The sequence below is a fragment of the Sciurus vulgaris genome, assembly GCF_902686455.1.
Source record: "Sciurus vulgaris genome assembly, chromosome: 7".
NCBI lineage: Eukaryota > Metazoa > Chordata > Mammalia > Rodentia > Sciuridae > Sciurus > Sciurus vulgaris.
Window position 1 is genome coordinate 86,657,539 of NC_136467.1, and position 22,089 is coordinate 86,679,627.

Genomic DNA, 22,089 nt, shown 5'->3' on the forward strand with positions numbered 1-22,089 from the left:
TTGTTCTACAGACTTACTGTCCAGCTATTATGGGACTTCCCTTCATAACTATTACCTGGGTATATATTTGAGTTCTCTCATGTCTAAAAAGAGTCTTCATCCTACCTTTCTGGTTAAATGATACAATTAATACACCCTTAAATCCTGGATTGAAAATAATTTTTCTTTGGATTTTGAGGGTATAATCAAATTGTTTTTAGCATCCAGAACTGCTTCACCTTTCAGGTTTCTCATGATTTATACCCCCTTTTGTTTCTCCCCATGACCTTAAAGTTTGGAGGATCCTGGCTTCAATCTCTAAACTCCATGACAATATGGTAAGTATGCACTGCTTGAATTCATGAGTTACATATTCTGAAAGCACGTTCAATCTGGAAGCACAAGGTGTACAATGTTGAGGAATGTTTATTATCTCTATTGTTATTGTTTCTATTGTTTTCCTATTATTATTTCTGTTCTTTCTGAATGTCTGATAATTTGTTGTTGTGCCTCTTTGACAGTGCTACTCTTATGGTTTCGTCTTATCTATTATATATTTCTTTGTTCCTTTACTCTACCTTCTTATAAATATCCTCCACCTGACTTTCTAACACTTCTATTTGAAAATTTTATTTCTGCAGTCACATTAATTCTCCCTCTATTGTCTCTATTTCCTTCTTGGGTTTTCTGTTTGTTGTTGTTGTTCATTTGATTCTTTCATAAAGGAAAGGCTTTCCTTAAACACATCTGATTTTCCATTCATATTTAGAAGTCAATAAAAAATTATATGTAAGTAGATTGAGACTGTCACCTTATAGATTTCATTCTACAGTTACTGGGCAACACCCAACTTTTTTGTAGAGATGTTCCAATTTGTTAGTTATCTGTTTGTCTTGCTCTAGTAAAGGTTAGTTTTCTGGCCAGATGGCTAATGACCTGGAGGCCTAAACTCCTTTACACTCTACTGTTAGCCACTATAAGCCTTTACCCTCACATAGTAATCAGCACCTCCAAAACCTAAGCTTTTCAGAGATTCTTCAATTTTATTTGAACTTGTTGGTTTTTTTCTTCTGTAAGAACTTCTAACAAGTCAGGCCTGGTGGCGCACACCTGTAATCCCAGAGGCTCAGGAGGCTGAGGCAGGAGGATCGTGAGTTCAAAGCTAGCCTCAGCAAAAAATGAGGTGCTAAAGCATTCAGTGAGACCCTGTCTCTAAATTAAAAAAAAAAAAAATAGGGCTGGGATGTGGCTCAGTGGTTGAGTGCCCCTGAGTTCAAATTCCTGGTACCAAAAAAAAAAAAAAAAAGGAACTTCTAACATAGATTGCCGTGCTTAACTAAATCGGATAATATTGCTTTATCCTGCTGTACATGTTTCAAAAATGTGCTGAAATTTCTCATCTGCCATTGCTGTTACTTCTAATCTCTTTGCTCTAGATTTATATTCTTTTGGTTTTAATTCCTACATTGTCATTTCAATGAAGTTTCAAGATAGAAAAGACCCAATGCAAACGATTCTCCATGTTTAACAAGATGTCCAGAAGTCCAACGTTCAAAAAGGAAAAACATCTTTATAAAGGAATTCACTGTTAATTATTTTCATCATTGCCTTGGGAATATTTATAAGCTTATTAATTATTTTTGAAGCCTCAATACTTTATTAGCACAATTATTTATCATATAAGAGTTTAAATCTCTAAAAGTTTGCTAGGCTGGAAATATAGCTCAGTGGTAGAGCATTTATCAAGTTGGTATGAAGTCCTGGGTTTGATCCCTAGTACCATGGTGAGTGGGGGCCTGTGGGGGGAGGGAGTTTCCTCTATAAAATGAATTTCAGGTAAGAAATTTTATGGCCAGGCAAGTGGTGCAAGACTGTAGTCTCTGTACTTGGGGAGACAGGATGATCGCTTGAGCCCACAAGTTCCAAACCAGAATGGGAAACATAGAAGACCTTGTCTCAAAAAAATAAAGTAAAATCACTATAAAACAAAAGTTTCACAGAAATGTTAACTGAAATGTTCAAGTACATACAATAAATGAAAAAGCACAATACAGGAAAAATACAAGTACCCAAAATTATCAAAACCATTACTATTACTCATCATTCTTCACATATTATATCCACTACATGTTACCAAATCCCAGAAAAATGCCTTAGTATTTTTACTTCATTTTAATATTCACAAATGCTGCATATAAATGAAAAGTTCTAAAGGTAGATAAAAGCAGATGTCAATGGACTGGGGTTGTGGCTCAGCGGTAGAGCGCTTGCCTGGAATTTTTGAGGCACTGGGTTCAATTCTCAGCACCACATATGAATAAATGAATAAAATAAATGTCAATCAATGTCTAAAAAACAATTAAAAAAAAAAACAGATGGGGGCTGGGAAGATAGCTCAGTCAGTAGAGTGCTTGCCTTGTAAGCACAAGGCCCTGGGTTCGATCCCCAGCACCCAAAAAAAAAAAAAAAAAAAAAAAAACAGATGTCAAAATAAGAAATTTCAAAGAAGTCCACATTCTGAATAAGCCAGCATGATATAAATAAGCATATGGGATCTTAATTTGTGTGGCAAATTCCCCTTTTTTTTTCCCTTGATAGAAAATAATTTATAGCCCAACCTATCTTCTTGAAAATAATCTGCTAATTTTGTTAGCACACTATTTTTACTAAAAACCCATATGTTAACTCATTAATATCAATAAAGCAAAATCATTGAAAATGTGCTGGACTGGATCAAGCTATAAAACAGACCCATTTTAATCCAAAACTTAAAAAATTAGAGTCAAATGACAATAGTGATCTTAACTGATATATCAACTTTTTGGTAGAATTTGAGAATCTGACTATTTTTATAATATAAATGATCAATAACCAGTTACTGTGTTCATTTCCAAATACAAAAGTGAAATAGGGAAGTTAAGTGACTCATCCATAGCCTAATAACACAAAGCACTAGGACAGTGCTCCCCTGTGTCTATCAGATTGGCTGTCAACTAACCTGTGCCAACCCTTCCAATTTTCTATAAGAAGTTTATTTTTATCAGAGCCCACTCTGAGAAGTATTTTGCCACTGGAAAATTATGCACTTTAAAATATATTAATTAATATCCAATTTTGGGGCCCCAAAAAGGAATTCAATTATGTGCTGCAACATATAGCACTTAGTCATTTTACAATAGTTAGAATTCTATAGTTCAAAAGCAACTTTTTTTCCCCAGTACTGCCAAAAAAAAAAAGCAACTTTTTAAAACATTCATCCCCAAATGCTTCTGCTTCCCAAGTATTCAAACAAATTCTCATAAAAGATGAAGTTACAAATAAATTTGTTTTCTTTCTCAAATATGATGAAGAATCAGTCACCTTGATCAAATACTTTTCACTAATGGAAAAAATTCAAAAGGAAAAGACTGTAACAGAATCTTCATTTTATCATTTAAACCAAATTACTTTACCTCTTGGGAGAGCGTATCTCATATCTTTTTTTTATCATGCTGCTACAGTTTGGATCTGAAATATTCCCCAAAGGTCCATGTGTTAAAAGCTTGGTCCCCAGATTGTGGTGCTAATGGGAGGTGGTGGAACCTTCAGGAGGTAGAAGCTTCAGGAATGGAAGGAGTTAGGCCCTTGAAGGGAATATTGAGATCCCTGTCACTTTTTCTTCTTTTGCTTTCCAGTCACTGTAAGATCAACGGAACTTTTTCACTATGTACTCCTGCTATAAGATACTGTGCCACCACAGGTCCAAAGTGATATGGGCAAGCAACCCCATGGGACTAAAACCTCAGAAACCATCAGCCAAAATAAATCTTTCTTACTTTTAAATTGTTTATCTCAGGTTATTTTGTCACAGCAATAGATAGCTAAAAAACAAATTATTATATTTTAATAAAATTTCAGATAATCAGATTTCACAGCCTTATAATGCATGGAAATTATTATAACTTTATTCCAGCATTAACAGGACAATAAACATTTATATATATTAAATTCATAATTCTTTAAAACATAAAGACTCACCTAGAAAAATCCATAATTGGGCAACAGGTCAAAATAAGAAAATTAAACAGGACTCCAAAATTCTCTGATTATATCAACTAATTCTTAACAATTGAAAAATCTATGTTATGATATAAGGGAAAAATTAATCCAGCAATTTAAAATGTCATGGTACCTACACAATTACATCTGTATTTAATTTATTGTTTACCTATAACCACAAAAAAGTGCCAGAACTTCTACACTAAACTCTAACTAGTAATCTTTAAAATAAGATATTATTTTTACCTGTAAGATTAAAATATAAATAAATATATTACTACTTAGTGATCATGAAAGTAAGGTTGAATTCATACCTATAAGCACTGAAGAAACCATTCCAAAACCAAGGTCTGTCATCACCTTCCTCTGAGCTTCTCCTGCCTCAGTTCAATCTCTTCCCACCACTATTTCTCACCTTTGTTTCCACTGTATCTACCACACACTCTTTCAGCAGAGCCTAAGAAAATGTTATACTAGTGTGTACATTTGTCCCACTAAACTGAAGCACCAAGATGATGGAGATATGCATCCATATATGCATCCTCAAGCCAAGGACATAGTAAACCCTCCATAAATGCTGAATACCCCAAGAGGATTAGAGTGCCTCAGAGATAGTGTGCAGAACCAATTATATCCTGGACACTTCAGAAATATTGAAAGAGGCATCAGAAACAAATTTAAGTTCTACATGTTTATGCCACAAAGTGAACACATAATTCATTTTTTCTTACATATCTTATTTACCTATTTCCAAAAGAAAATGCTTAGGTAATTGACACTACTAAATACACCATTTTGCTGTACACAATCTGAAAACAGGAGTTGAAGTCTTCAAGTCTCAGTTATAAGATAAGCTTGAGTTTCTATATTCTTTGCCATTATGAAATAATGGTGATCTTGGCTAAAAGTATTTTTGAGATTACTATTAAAGGTAGTAATTAAGAAAACATGTATTAAACCAGGAACAGTAGCACCTGCCTATACACTCAGGAGGTTGAGGCAGGTGCATAGAAAGTTTGAGGCCAGTCTGGAAAATTTAGCAAGACACTGTCTCAAAATAAAAAGATAAATGTAATAAAACAAAAAAAGCTGAGGTTATAGCTCAGTGAAGCTAGGTGGGGGTGGAGGGAACTTAGAGTTCAAATCCTTAAGCAGGGCACAAATCAGGCCTTTTGTAACTTAGACTTTACCTTCTTTTCAACCTCATTTTTATCAAACTTCTCTCATCATACATGCCCACACCACCGCACTACCAATGTCCATGTTGTTTCGAATGTGTTCACAAATTCTTGGCATGGTGGCAAATTCCTGTAGTCCCAGTTATTTGGGAGGTTGAGGCAGGAGGACCACTTCAGTGCCAAAGTCTGAGACTGACCTGGCCAACACAATGAAACCTGGTCTCAAAAATAAAATAATAAATTTGGGCCATCAATGTAGCTCAGTGGTAGAGCACTTGCCTGGCATGTATGAAGCTATAAGTTTGATTCCCAGGAGATTTACAAATAAATCTACTAGATGAATGAGCCATTCACTCTTGGTTTCTCACCATGTTTGTCTTCTAACATAATAAATCTTAGAATTTTGTTATACAATAAAACATGTTCTGCAAAATTGTCATCAGGTTTATGGAAAAATTTACGTTAAGGGTATATTACTAAAATTCTATGCTACTTTGTGTCAGAGCACCAACCAAAAGAGTAATAAACCAGTTTTATCAAAAGCCAGCCCTAGCCAGTGGCACATGCCTGTAATCCTGGCAGCAGGAGGATCACAAGTTCAAAGCCAGCCTCAGCAACCTAGTGAGACACTAAGCAACTCATGAGACCCTTACTCTAAATAAAATTTTTTAAAGGGCTGGGAATGTGACTCAGTGGTTAAGTGCCTCTAGGTTCAATTCCTGGTACCAAAAAAATAAAAAAAAATCCAACCCAGAGTTCTTCATCAAACTTATAACATGTACAGAAACATCTCTGCAGCATCTTCCCTGCCGTTGCAGGTTCACTAGCAATATTAACTTTAATTAATCCAATTCCAAGCGTAGCAGTTTGAATTCACTAAAAAGACTGATGAAAAATGTTTTCTTGGTAAGACTGAAACAAAGAAATATAAGACAAATAACCAATGTTAGGAATAAAACTGAGACTGCACTACAGACCCTGTTGGCATCAAAAAAAAAAGGATTTTTTAACAACTGTATACTAATAAGCTTGAATTGAAATTTTAGATAAAACGAAAAATTCCTAGTAAAACAATAACTTTTCAAATTTGTAAAAAGAGAAAAAGATTAATAGTCTTTAAACTACTCAGCAATAAATAGTACTGAACTACTAATAGCCACAACAACATGGATGATTCTCAAAAAATTTATGCTAAGTTAAAGTCACTAGAAACCAGGAATATACAGTCTTTCCCTGTACATGTGAGTGGCTTGTTCTCAAATGTTCTGGTCCCTATTCTGATGTCACCTTCTGCTACAATTTAGATGTGGCCTCTCAAAAAGAAAAAAAAGTTTATATCCCCCAAAATACATATATTTATTAATTACAAAGCAAAAAATAATAGTAAGGTGGCAAGAACCACCTTATACCAAGTTCTGCTTAGTACAATGTACCACTTCAATTGTATTCCTACCAAAAATCTCTGAGGAAGTATTAAACAAACCCAAATTGAGAGGCATTATACATAAAAACTGGCTTAACTGCCTCAAAAATTTCAAGGCACACAAAGAAAGATAAAGAACTGTTCCAGATGATAGGAGACTAAAGCATGTGACGAGTAAATGCAACACATTATCTGGGATTTACCTTTGCTATGAATGCCATATCTAGGATAAATTGTGAACCCTGAATATGGTCTTCAGATTTTAATATAATAGTACTGATAACTGTTACCTGTGGTCAGATTGAAGAATGATTCTGATATTTGTTACATGTGTTATTCTGTATTTCCTGTTAAGGACATACACCCTGAAGTATTTAGGGGCAAGTGGGCAGTAAGTGAGCCTGCAATTTACAGTAAAAAATTTCAGGAAAAAGAGCTGGGGGCATAGTTTGGTGATAGAGCCCTTACCTATCATGCACAAAGCCCTGGGTTCAATACCTAGTACCACATAAAACAAAGTGTAAGTATAGGATGTGAGTACACATATGTATACATACATATGGAAAAGGAGAAAAGGATATTTCTTTACCTAGATTTTCTTTATTGGATTATTTGGTTTTTGTTTGTTTGTTTGCTGTTTCAGAGTTCCTTATATATGCCAGATATTAATCTTCTGTTAGATGAAGAGTTTGTAGATATTTTCTCCCATTCTGTAGGGAGAAAAAAATCCATTTTGTTGATTGTTTCCTCTACTGTGCAGAAGGTTCTAGTTTAAGGCAATTTCATTTTTCTAGTTTTACTTTCATTACCTGTGGTTTTCAGATCTTATCAAAAAAGCCTTTGTCTGTACCAGTATTTTGAAATATTTCTCCTATTTCCTTCCATAACTTTACTCACCCTAATTAGAATGGCTATAATTAAAAAGAAAAAAAGGCAGTCATATATATAACTCAGTGGGAGAGTATGTGCCTTACATGCATGAGGCCCTGGGTTCAACCCCTAGTGCATGCACTGCGAAGGATACAGAGAAAGGCAAACCCTTACATGCTATTGGTGGGAATATAAATTAGTAGAGTCATTATGGAAAAGTATGAAGGTTCCTCAAAAAACTGAAAACAGAGCCAGGGGCAGTGGCGCATGCCTATAATCCCAGCAGTATAATCCCAGCACATGCCTATAATCTGAGACAGGAGGACTGCAAAGTCAAAGCCAGCCTCAACAACTTAGTGAGGTCCTAAGCAACTAAGTGAGACTCTGTCTCCCAATAAAAAAACAAAAACAAAAACAAAAATACAAAAAAGAAGGGTTGAGGATGTGGCTCAGTGGTTAAGTCCCCTAAATTCAATCCCTGGTACAAAAAAAAAAAAAAAAAACTGAAAATAGAACTATCACATGATCCAGTCATCCCATATACATAAAAGGATTTATATACACAACTATGTACTTAATTTACAACAAAAGTAATCAATTTAGAATAACATGAACTTTTCAACAAATGCTACTAGGAAAACTGGATATCCATTTGGTAGGGAATGGAATTTGAGCTCTATCTTTTATCATGTGCAAAATCACATATAGAAGGTTTATAAATCTACATATTTATCATATATTTCAAAGTAATCAGAGAAGAAGCTGAAAGTTCCCAACACAGGAAGGATAATATTTGAGAAGACTGAAATACTCATTACTCTGATTTGGTCATTACACATTGTGCATACACTGACTCATTATAATGTACCCCATAATACAAATATATGTCAATTTAAAAAGAAAAATGTGTAAATCTTACAAATTAAGAGTCTGTATTCTTAATTACTACACTACACTACCTTCCCCAAAAGAATGCACTTTAGCAGAAATCTTAACTTTTCTCATGGCTCATTTGCTGCTATAACTTTCTTCTTCAAAATGAGAAAGCCTACTACTCTGTGGTTTTTTTTTTTTTAATTAAAAATCATAAATTTACATAGGGCAATGTTGTTTGATTCATTGTTATTTTTTTCCCTTCCCCCCCACCCCTCCCACCCCTCTTTTCCCTCTATACAGTCCTTTCTTCCTCATTCTTACCACCCTCCTTATCCCTAACCCTAAACCTAACCCTAACCCTAACGCTAACCCCTCCTGCCCCCCATTATATGTCCTCATCCACTTATCAGCGAGATCATTCGTCCTTTAGTTTTTTGAGATTGGCTTATCTCACTTAGCATGATATTCTCCAATTTTATCCATTTGCCTGCAAATGCCATAATTTTATCATTCTTTATGGCTGAGTAATATTCCACTGTATATCTATACCACAGTTTCTTTATCCACTCATCAATTGAAGGGCATCTAGGTTGGTTCCACAGTCTGGCTACTGTGAATTGAGCAGCTATGAACATTGATGTGGCTGTATCTCTGTAGTATGCTGATTTTAAGTCCTTTGGGTATAGGCCAAGGAGTGGGATAGCTGGGTCAAATGGAGGGTCCATTCCAAGTTTTCTAAGGAATCTCCACACTGCTTTCCAGAGTGGCTGCACTAATTTGCAGCCCCACCAGCAATGTATGAGTGTACCTTTCTCCCCACATCCTCGCCAACACCTGTTGTTGCTCGTATTCTTGATAATCGCCAATCTAATTGGGGTGAGATGGAATCTTAGGGTGGTTTTGATTTGTATTTCTCTTATTACTAGAGATGTTGAACAGATCTTCAACTCTACTACAAAGCAATAGTAACAAAAACGGCATGGTATTGGTACCAAAATAGAAAGGTAGATCAATGGTACAGAATAGAGGACACAGACACAAACCCAAATAAATACAATTTTCTCATACTAGACAAAGGTGCCAAAAATATGCAATGGAGAAAAGATAGCCTCTTCAACAAATGGTGCTGGGAGAATTGGAAATCCATATGCAACAGAATGAAACTAAACCCATATCTCTCACCATGCACGAAACTCAACTCAAAATGGATTAAGGACCATGGAATCAGACCAGAGACCCTGCAGATTATAGAAGAAAAAGTAGGTCCAAAACTTCACCTTGTTGGTCCAGGATCAGACTTCCTTAACAGGACTCCCATAGCACAAGAAATAAAAGCTAGAATCAACCACTGGGATAGATTCAAACTAAAAAGCTTTCTCTCAGCAAAGGAAACTATCAGCAATGCGAAGAAAGAGCCTACAGAGTGGGAGAATATCTTTGCCAATCATACTTCAGATAGAGCACTAATCTCCAGAATCTATAAAGAACTCAAAAAACTCTACTCCAAGAATTCAAATAATCCAGTTGACAAATGGACCAAGGAAATGAATAGACACTTCACAGAAGAAGATCTACAAGCAATCAACAAACATGGAAAAATACTCTGTGGTTTGATAAATTAATTTCTTTGGAAGAATCACATATGAATCAACGCAACTTTCACATTACGCAGAATTCACTCCTCTTTTTATGGAAAAAAAAAAAAACAGATTGTATTAGTTTACATCTCTCTCTCCCTTTTCCCAAGTTGTAAGAACCTGGCATATAGTTGGTACCCAATAAAATTCCAATGAATAAGGGAAACTTTATATATATAATGAAAAACATTATATACATAATGATCCTATATTTAAAGAACAAATAAAAGGTGCACTGAATACTAAAATACAATGAGTTACAAAGTGACTCCTTACATCACTACACTCTGGTCCTTCCTCTGCCAATTCCAAGGATTAACAAACAAAACAGCAAATGTCCTTCAATTTATCCATGACAGAACTTCAAACTACAGCAACACCCTTATCATCAGCAGACATATTCTTATTCCTCTGCTCTAACCTCTTCTTTGCCTTTCCCTCTTAAAAGACAAACTTTTGTGGTGCTCCTTATTGCCATGTCAAACATTCTATTGGTTTTCTCCAACACAATTCTATTACACTCCTAATCCTGGCTTTGAACATCACCTCATTCTCTGTGCCCAACTCTGGTTATTTCAAACTTCCTTTCCAATGCCCAACCCTTCAAATAAAGTCTCTCCAATTCAAGATCTCTCATGTCCTTCTTACAAAAGGTTCTTTCACTGTGATTGCCTGGAAAAAAAACTTTGATGAACAAGAAATGTATTCAAATTACTTGGCCCCTACACTAAAATCTTAAGGCAGAAATCTGACTTCTCCCTAAAAGACAGCCAACATTTTTTGTCCTACCCCCTTAAATTAATCACAGATAAAAGTAAAAATAATGAACTGTGTACAAAGGTGAAAAACAAATTTCCATCTCTTCTAATAATGCTGGAAAATACTAAATGATAATCAAAATGACCATAAATAGGTGGATACTAGCTGTTAACTGAAGAGCTTTGCCTTGTCAAAGTAATTATTTTAATATCAACCCAAATTCTATCTAATGATATATCAAATGCCATTTTAGATGTGGAAACTATCATCTCTTTAAAATATTTTAAGATTAAAAAAAACCTTCCATCCTGTGTCACCAAAATACAGGACAAGACAAAGAGAGGAATGTTGAAAAGTCTCATTTAACAAGTTTACTTTGGGCTGGGGAGATAGCTCAGTCAATAGAGTGCTTGCCTTGCAAGCACAAGGCCCTGGGTTTGATCCCCAGCACTGCAAAAAAAAAAAAAAAAAGTTTACTTCAAGGTCCTAATTTCACAAGTTGGGTTATCAGTTAGTGAACACAACCATGAGATCCATGCAATATTTCCATGCAAAATCAAAACAAGTCCTTTTGCTTGTAGACTGTTTCCCAAGGACAGAGAAAATTTAACACTTTAGGATAAAACTAGAAAAACTAGGCAAGAGACTAAAGCTATTTATGGTATCAAAGACCATCATTTGTTCTTTTGTGAAAAGCTAAATTCTCAACAAGTAGATTTCAGAGAGATCCATGAAGAGTCAGAATCCATGGTCAAACAGAGAGAATCTGTTTTCAGTTTAAGAGATAGTAAGTACAAAAATAATGAATATAGGGCAATGAAATAAGGACAAATGAAAAACAGGAGAAAAAAGGAGAAGAGGAAACCTGAATCTAGGGATGGAATATCAGAGCAAGGATGAATAATCTAGTAACCAGAGCAACAAACCAGCTAAGAATATGTTAAGTCATATAGCATGGTAAACCAAATGTACAGCAGGCAAAGGGGAAATTAGAGATTAGTAATATTTATTGTATTAAATGACTAAAGTATAAATCTTTCTACTTTTCACTTAACCAATTATAGAGAAAGGATAAAAAAAAAAAAAAGATTCTGTGTGAGCAGCAACAACATATCATCTGGAGTGTAATAATATTAAGAGAAGGAACAGAAACCAAGATAAATCCAGAACATAAAGAACTTTAAACTGTCATAAATGAAGATCATTTACAAATAGTAACTACATTTCAACCCATCACTAACTTCTAACAAAATATCCAATAATAACTAAGATCCAGAATACAAAGGAAAATGTTTATAAAAAATTCTATGGAGCCAAAGAACTAATAAACTAATTCCAAAGTTATCTCCATATCCTGCCCACATTTTACAACTCTCACCTCACTTTAATATTTGGAGTTAGGTTACTCAGAATAATTAGTGTCACTCCAAACTCCAGCACAGGTCCTCATCTGTCCATGTGCGGTTTAGGTGACACATCACTCCCCACCCCATCCTTTTGTCTTTATCTTGAATAGAAAGTTTCTCCAAACAACACTAGAGAAAACACACACAATCCTGAAAACCTGGAAAGCTGAGTTATCAACAGCAGAGATCGACATGTCACCTCTATGTTGGAGGTGGAGGCACCCAAGCAGTACTGGTCTCACCACAGTACATGGGTCTAATTCTCTAGGTATATCCTCTACACTTGCATGTATACCGTGAGCCACTCACAGGAAGAGTCACCACTCCACACACACAATCTGCACTCCTCCTGCCAGAAAGGTCTCTCCCCTGTTCTTCACTATGGTATTTCTATTCAGTGCTCCAAAAATTAAGCAAATTTCTCCTCCTCTGTGAAGTTTTCCACCATATCCCTTTTCCGGATTAGGCAGTCCTTCCTCTATGCTTTTAAATTTATATACTACTAGTTTCTCCCTGCTTTATTTCATACTTTGTTGTTTCATTTTAATCTCTCCTTAGTGCTTCAGAACAAGAACCACGTGTTACTTTTTCATGATCAGCAAACAACTAATATAGTACTATATATCATGTATTGGAATTTATTAAATATTATTGATTGAATACATAAATAGCAAAAGCCCTCTTCAACCAAAACAGTTAAACACAGTTTTGAACAACACAGTCTCAAATGCTAAGATTTAAGTTTCTGAGGAAGCAGATGTACATCTTATTAGTTTATCCCTACAAGATTTCAAAACTAGCATATACCTTAACTTGTCTCTGTGAATAATAAAAAAGTTAAAATAAGCTATAGTAATCTTTTTATATCAGTGTCCTATTTTAATAATGCAATCATTGCCATTACCCCCAAATTTTAATGAACACAGTATAAGAATTCCTAAACTAAAACTAACACATTACAATAAAATGTCAAAAATTAAAGGCAACTTGATCAACTAGAACATTTAAATATATAGGTCTTAAAAGGACAATTTTTTAAAAAAAGCATTTTTAGTAAGAACTTAGTTCGCAAACAAAGTCAAATGGCAGTCAAAATAACTAGGAAAATGATAAGCTTATTGCTCTTAAAGCATTTTTTCCTCTCAAGGAAACCAGAAAAAGTAAGGGGAGAAATTTGTTAAAGCTATTCCTTACTCACTAAATCAATATAAAATATAAACTGAATACCATATAGCAGTTAAATAAAACAGTTCATTTACTGCAGAGTTCTCCAGAAACCACAAAAGAGAGAAGAAAATATATTACATTGTACAATATTTGTAAAGTGCTTTAGACTTTGACCATTATAAATAAATTATGATCAAGTATTCTTTAAAGTTAGCAAAAAATGGAATTCATGTCAGAGAGAACTAATTACAAATCTGACTGGGTATTTCATAGCTTTTTTTGTTTTACTTTTTGATGGGGTCTCACTAGGCTCCCCACGCACCCCTGAGCTCCTGGACTGCAGCGATCCTCCTGCCTCAGTTTCTTAATCAGCTGGGACTCCAGGTGTGTGCCACCATGCTCAGCTTGCATATTTTATAATCATTTCCTTTTAATATCACATTCCAATTTGTTTCAGTTTGCTTGTCATATATATATATCATGTACTAACTAACCAAAAACTACCAAGGCAAATACAAAGTAATTAAACATAATGCAAACGCTCCATTCCCAAATATACTTGAATTCTAAGTAATACCCTACTTGCTCGCTTCACTAAATCGGAATTATAATGTATCTTTGTTCCATATTTCACTTAACAAACTGTTTTCTGTCAAGTTTCAGAATGTTTCCCAAGGTCTTAGCCTTCAAATATGCTGATTCCAGAAACTGAGAAGCAAAGGATATTTTTTTTTTCCTCTGCATTACAGCTTGAGACAAATAATTACTAAATTCAAATGAACTGGGGATGGGGGAAATTAAGTGCTTCTTCATAAAAATCACAATTCAACTTTTTTAAAGCCTTTTAAACCAAAAGTCTTATGTTTCAAAGGGTCAACAATATCTGTGTAAAGAACTAGGCCAGAAAAATCATATTTATCCATTTTTTGAATTAAAGTCTGATATTTTCCTTCAAGATATTTATCTATATGTATGTATGTATATATATATGTGTATATATATATAATTGAAATAATTAAATACTTTTTTTTACCCATCACAGATAATAAAAACTACAAAGCTGTCATACTGAGTTATTAGTTTATCCCTAAAAACTATAACCTATAAATCCCCTGAACCAGAACTGTTCAATATGCACAAGGGATATTTGTTTTAACACCGTAAGAATAAAAAACAGGAAACAATTTAAAAGCCTATCAGTAAAAAGAACAGTTTAAAACTGTGCTATGTTTGGACTACAGAACAAACACCATGCAGCAATTAAAAACAATAAGATCAATCTTTATCCTAACTATCCCAAATCTGGCCTAAAATTTATATTAGGAGAAAATAATGTTTAAAAGAGATAGACAGTATATTCACAGTCAAAACTTATGATGGAATTATTTACTAAGTAGACATTTACTGAGCAAACTTTACAACAGGGCAATGTACTGGTCCCTGAAGACACAAGAATAAAACCTCCTGAAAAAGAAAGACAACTATACTGCAATGCACAATGTTTAAAGTGCTGACACAAAGTATGCACAAGGTGGGGGAAAGAGAAGGACAAGGACCAGGACAAAGGAAAGAGAATCCATTTTGAACTGAGCATGAAAAGATGAGTAAGATGGCACCTGAAAGCAAGGATATGCAACACAGTCCATGAAAACAAAACATCACTTTGCTTTACCTAATGGGCCTCAAATTACCTTATGAATGTTAATAATTACTTTTACTAGGAATATATTAGTCAACTCCATTAAAAAGTCACTTTCCATTTCTTTATAAGGGTAGTAATGATTTTTGATATGGGCCATACTCCCTCAAACATATACATTACTAAAGACTAGGCATCAAATTTGTTAATAAAATAACATTAAACATGTAACAGAACAAAGCTAAGGACTTGAATTAATTTTAAAAGGATTCTTTTTCAAGTCGTATGCACTCCCTGACCTGTATTTGGCAGACTGCTCCCAGACTGACAACAGATAAGCAGCACAGTTCTCAAGGCAGGAGACTGATCTTTGGCAACACAGGCATCCACCCTGGGTGCTGCTATTCCCATACACTGCCCTCAGACAAGCCAAAGTACGCCTGGAAACTGAGAAGGTATATTTCCAATCTGGACAGTTGCCAAGGCATCTCATTTGAAACATCCAGGGACAAGGACAACCCAGCCCCTGAGCTTGAAACCAAGGCAGCAGTACCTTCTGTATGCATTCCCCACCCAGAAGTCACTTATACACTGTCTTCTGCCCCTCTTACTAGACACAGAAGAATTTGCTCACCTAGTTACCATGCAGACTTTAACCTTACCAGTGGCAAAACAGAAACTGCAAACTCCTACTCCTAGGAGGATCATATTTACTGGAGAGAACTCATTGGTCTACTGGGATATAATGAAGTACTACATAAACAGCATCTTCTTCACAATGCATAAACAATAACATTGAAGTATAATCTTGTATACATAAAATAATTCCCTATCTAAACTGCTCAAGTTTTAAAGCACCATTTCTCAGAAGTAAGGGAGGGAGGATTAAAAGGTTCAGTGAAGAATTTGTTTCCTTGATTTTCCTCAATAAGGAAAATTTCTAATAAATACACCATGGAATTTTAAATATTTCTTAAGCCATATCTTAAAATGTAGAAGACAACCACTACATGAAATGTAAAACCACATTACCTGAGTATTTCAATATTTAAAGAGCTAACAGTCACATAAAACATCACACTACATTCATTCTCTAAGGCAAAAGATTCAATGTAAACTAAAAGAATTATCAACAATTTTGTGGTAGAACAGCCACAATGCATGAAAAATAATAAAAATAAAAGATAAATTTATTTGAGCTATTGGTTATGAAGAGTTCATCAATTATGTAAATTTGTATAGAGTTACATTTAATGTAAATTCACTGAACTAAAATACAAAAATACTAAGCTATCATGCTTTTAAGTTATATTAACCTTGGAAAAATATACATAATTCAAACTATTTTTATTATGTAAAAAAAGACAAACATTTATAATACCTAAGAAAGAAAGGAAGGAAGGAAGGAAGGAAGGAACAATGGAATTGCAGACTGAAATTACCTAGGGACTTCTAAGAAAGTGCTGACATCTCACAGTTCCATTCTCCAAGATCTGGGATTAATGACTCTAGGCCATAGCACAGAAATCATAACCCTAGAATTCTATTCTCTGACTTCTGACAATACCAAGTTTAAATTCAATCATTTTCATTTTGATACAGCAATTATCTGGACAATCATTCCAAATTCTCATTTATATTGAAAAAAAATGAATAAAGGAAAGATTTCATGTTATCTTATACAATTTGGGGGAATTTTTAATTGTTTAAGTTCTGTTTGTACAGCTCATTTTTTTCCCTTACATTTTATTTACAGAAAAATACAATCATCATCTAGTAACCAAACCGTTTGTCAGCTCTGGTGTAAAAATGTATCTACATATTTCTTAAGGAAGGTCAAGTATACCATCCAGTCACCACTCAAATGTTCAGTTATTTTTAACCATTAAGATACAGCTGAGCTGGGGTTGTAGCTCAGTGGTAAAGTGCTTGCCTCACATATGTGAGGAACTGGGTTTGAGTCTCAGCACTGCATATAAATAAATAAAAGAAAAATCCAGGGCTGGGGAGATAGCTCAGTCAGTAGAGTGCTTGCCTTGCAAGCACAAGGCCCTGGGTTCAATCCCCAGCACTGCACAAAAAAAAAAAAAAAAAAAAAATCCATTGACAACTAAAAAATATTTTTAAAAAAGGCACAGCTAAATTGTTCATTTGACATCAAATAATTTGTAAAGATAAATCGACTGAAAAGTAAAGCTTTCAATTACACAAACAATAGTTGTTAGAAAATGTCTATAAAACTAAGTGGGGTATAGTTTAAAAGTTCAAATACTAAGTACAGAACAATAACTTATACAATAAGCAGTATAAGAAAATTATTTCTTGCTATTTTGAAATGCATTTCTTAATGGAATTAATGTATCTTTATGGCAACGTCTCTATAGCAAAATAATTCATATATTTTATGGCAATAATTTGTTACTAACTTTTGCTCAGTTCCAGAATCACTATCCTTTGATGGTGTAAAGATAAATTATTTATATCTAGGGAGAAATACTGTTTCGTAAAATAAAGAAAAATTTTTGTATTTAAATTAGAACCCAAAGTAGAGCAGACTGATGAAACCCCAGCGACCTTAAACTACAGGCAAAAAAATGTATGCACACATTTTGCAACATGTACAGACTTAAAAATGCTGACAGTAAAATATTTGGGGAGGTAAAATATGATTTCTATAAATTCATTTTTTTAAACATGCAATTTTTTTTTTTTTAAGTACGGAGGCTGGAACCCAGAGATCTGCACACACTAGCCAAACACTCTACCACAGAGCTAAATCTTCAACCCAAATGGCATTCGTAAATCACATGTTATTTTAAAAAGAATTACACTTTTTTTTTTTTTTTTTTTTTGGTGCTGGGAATCAAACCCAGGGCCTTGTGCTTACAAAGCAAGCACTCTACCAACTGAGCTATCTCCCCAGCCTCAGAATTACACATTATTTATTACAGTTTCTAGTTTACATCAATATGGAATACTCTTATTATTTCATCAATTCTTTGTATTTTCTACCCAGAATTTAAACTCTTCAGAGTCTCACTTGAAGCATCACACAAACTCAAGAAATGAACTGAGAAAAAAACACTACACAAGAATATTGCAGCTAAAATAAAAGTCTACAAGGATGCTCCATACTGATCCAACGCCTATCGGCAGGGACTGAGTACTTTCTACTGATTTCAAATTTTCATATTATTCTGATGCCACTAAAGATGTATAAAAAGCAAAATTGTCAGCAAACTTAGAGAAGATAGGTGAGCCCAGAACCTAATCCAATATACATAGACATATATTCAAAGTACTTTATATTGTTTTAATATACACTGAGATTTCTAGAAATATAATACCAAATAAACTCAAAAACAACTGTTCTTTATTTGAAACCTTATCAAAAATTATTCATCATTCTGGAAAAATCATGTTATAAAACAATGTTAATCATTGTTATCTGAATCATCAATTTAACACACCTATGCATTAGTCTAACTTACAGTTGCTGCATTCATTATTCTACCTAACAATGTTAGCATCCGATCACTTTATTCTTCCTTATAGTATAGTAGTGCCTGAGTCTTTACATACTAAAACATATAACTTAGTAAGTATAATTAATATATAAAGTAGTAATTTAATAACTTCCTTTCATGTACTATATTAATTTTAATATGTATTTGTAGGCATGTATATATTCATATAAAATATACATGTGCAGGCTATACTATTAACTGCAATACAGTAAGGGAGAATTACAAGATAATTATTATGAAAAGGAAGCACTACATCTCATAGAATAATGAACTAACAGCACAACAGTACATAAGAACAAGAGCAAGTCCTGGAACCTGATTATTCTTTTGCAGGCCACTGGCAGAGGGGTGTACCAGGGATTGAACTCAGGGGTACTCAGCCACTGAGCCACATTCCCAGCCCTATTTCGTATTTTATTTAAAGACAGGGTCTCACTGAGTTGCTTAGCACCTTGCCTTTGCCAAGGCTGGCTTTGAACTCAAAATCCTCCAGTCTCAGTCTCCCAAGTTGCTCGGATTATAGGCACGCACCACTGCACCTGGCCAAAAACCTGGTATTTTAAAGGAAAAATGAGGATCAGCGGAGAAAAAGTATACAAAAATATAGAAAACACCTTAGGAATATGGGAATGTAGCTCAGGAGTAGTATTCTTGCCTAGCATGCATGAGGCCTGGGTTTCAATCGCCAGTACTAGCAAAACAAAAATGCCTTGGGAGAGAGGACAATACAAAAATTAGGAGGCTATCAAAACGTCATCAACTGCTTCAGAAGAAGATGGTAACTACTGAAAACAAATCAGTGAATTTGGAATGGGAAAGGCACTGATAATCTCAACTGTTCTAGTGTAGTCACAGAAGCAGAAATGGTGTTCAGTGTGTAAAGAGTAAACAAAGAAAAACCAGAAACAGCCAACATAACTGCCTCTTTTCAGAAATTTAGAGTAAGGAGTTGAGACGATAAGGCAGTTGAACAAGAAAGAAAACAGTATCAAAAGGAGTTGATTTTGTTTGTTTTTAATTTTTGTTGTTTAGACTAGAAAAGACTTCTGACAAGTTTATCTCAAACTCAGTTTAGATATCAAGTCCTGGCTTCATGATACATGCCTTATTAAAGTTTTTAAAGAAATATTCTCTTACAAACAAATATTCATAGGCGTGAAATTATACGACATCTGGAATTTGATTCAAAATCACCCACAGGTAAGAGAAATAATCATTTAAAAAAAATAGTTCAACAAGTTTAGCTTGAATTGATGCTTGAATCTGGATGATGAGAACACAGTGGTTCATATGCCTTTCTCCCCTTTTCTGAATATGCTTAAAACTTTCCACAATAAAATGATTTTTTTAAAAGAAATTCTCTCTAGAGGCTGGAGATGTAGTTCTGTGATAAAGTACTTATCAAACATGCAAGAGACCCTGGGTTCAATGCCCAGCACTGGAGAAAAAAAGATAAAAAAAGAAATTAGCTCTGAAAAATACTTGATGAGGGGCTCAGTGTATATAGTTCAGTGGTTGAGTGTGTGCTAAGCATTGGCAAAGCCCTGGGTTCAATCCCCAACATCCCCCCCCAAAAAAATCTCAATTATTTTTCACCTTTTTGTATAATCATGTGCTACTCTCGTAAATATCAGACTGATGAGACTTATTTTTAATAGGGTATATTTTGAGGGTTTTAAAAGTAATGTTTATGCATTAAATGCCCAATTACCTCATTTTGTCACTTAATCTTCCATCTGATCACACCAAACAATTTCAGATCAACAGAATGAAGAAAAAAAGGTGAAAGAAAAAAATAGAAGTTAATCCTCGAGTTCTGGGGAAAAGAGTTCAAAAATCTCTCCCCTAAAGAATCTTGGCAGCATCCACATTATATCACAAAAAGAAATGCTTATATTCCAGTCATAGTTTTATGTAAAATGTATCTGAAATTACCTCTAAATTTTTTAGCTTCACAATACTTACAGAAAAAAAAAATGAACTCTGAACTAAGAGTCATGTGAATTATCTTTCAGTTCTCCACTACTTTAAGCTCATCAAACCTCCTAACCTTTCTAAACACCAGTCTGCCTCAACTTCTTAGTAAGGAATTAGAATTACTTTAACTCCCAGGGTAAACATTTGATTCTAATATTTGAGGCTTCTACATGTCTAGCCCACATGAAACCTAAACGTATTCACAACTCAAGTGGACAATCACCTAGTCCAGTAGTTCTCTCCAGGTAAAATCTGAAGATCCCTGAGATGCTGTCAGACTCAACAAGGTCAAAGCCGCTTTCATAACAATACTAGGGCATCTGCCTTTTCCACATGTTACACTTGCACTCGTGATGTAGAGGGAATGATGGGTAAAACTTCTAGAGCTTTAGCTACTATCAAGGAAGTAATACCAAACTATACCAGTACTCACTGCACTTGGAGAAAAAAAGACTGCTGCTTCATTTAAGAATGCCCTTGATGAAGCAGTAAAAGGTACTGTTATTACATCTTGATCCCTAGATAGATATCTTTTATTAATTCTGTATGATGAAATGGGAAGTGTGCATAATGCATAAAGTACTTCTGTTGCTGAAAAGAAAGATTTTTGCCTCAGGGAAAATAACTGTACTTTTTTTGTTTTTTTGTTTTTGTTTTTTTTTTTAGTTGTAGATGGACACAATACCTTTATTTTATTTATTTATTTTTATGTGGTGCTGAGGATCGAAGCCAGTGCCTCACGTGCTAGGCAAGCACTGTACCACTGAGCTACAACCCCAGCCCTGTACTAATGTTCTAAGTTGTAATCTTCAGGAACTAACTACCCTCTACCCGAAAAAAATACCATTTTAACTGGAAAGAACAACTGATAAACCATGGCAATTCAACCTTGAGTATTTGGCAAAATTGGGATTTTTTTTCATTATTGTTCTTGCTCTTAGAGTGAAGCCTGTTACTTCAAGAAAAGGAACTGACCATACTTGTTGGCAATGGTAAAATTCAAGCTTCTAAGAGAAAAGTACAAACATAGAACTTTATGTACCAACAGTTTTCCAACACTTAAAGATGCTTCTAAAGACATTAGAATATGATTCTTTAATATTAAATAAACTTGGAAGACCCGCATAACTCGATGAAACACTATGTTCCAAATGACTAATACATCATGCTATAAAATCATGCATGGGTAAAAGATCCATTTAAAGTGCAAAATGGACTAATGGACTATAATATAAAAGAGTACAAAAAGTTCACTGATACTGTTTAAGATTTCATCTTGGAACTTTAAGAAATTACTACTTGTTGAGTTTGGGTGAAGGATCAAAGAATACCACAGTTATCTAAAGAGGTCAAGTAAACACTTCTCATTTTACCAATAACATTATCTGTGTGAAGCCATATTTTCTTCACATACAAAACTTCAACCAAAACAACATACTGCAACAAACTGAAAGCATAAAGAAATATGACATTCCATCTGTCTTCCATCAAGTTATACAATAAACAGATTTACAAAAATGTAAAACAATGCCATTCTTCTCACTATTTTTTTGGAAAAGTCATTCTCTTAAAATGTTTGTTAATATGCTATGTACTTTTTACATATTTTAAAG

The 22,089-nt window shown here is 34.3% G+C and overlaps 1 protein-coding gene across 10 annotated transcripts in view; it reads right to left on the reverse strand.

Annotated features, from left to right (window-relative positions):
* The window catches only part of MYO6 (myosin VI), a 136,709-nt gene that overhangs the window by 100,733 nt on the left and 13,887 nt on the right, over positions 1–22,089 (reverse strand). Inside the window, exon 2 of one of the 10 annotated variants that reach the window (XM_079146502.1) lies at positions 7,208–7,328. The exons of the other annotated variants lie outside the window; for them this stretch is intronic. The gene's annotated coding sequence lies outside the window, so the exon portion shown is untranslated. The remainder of the gene's footprint in view (positions 1–7,207; positions 7,329–22,089) is intronic. 10 annotated transcript variants of the gene reach the window in all.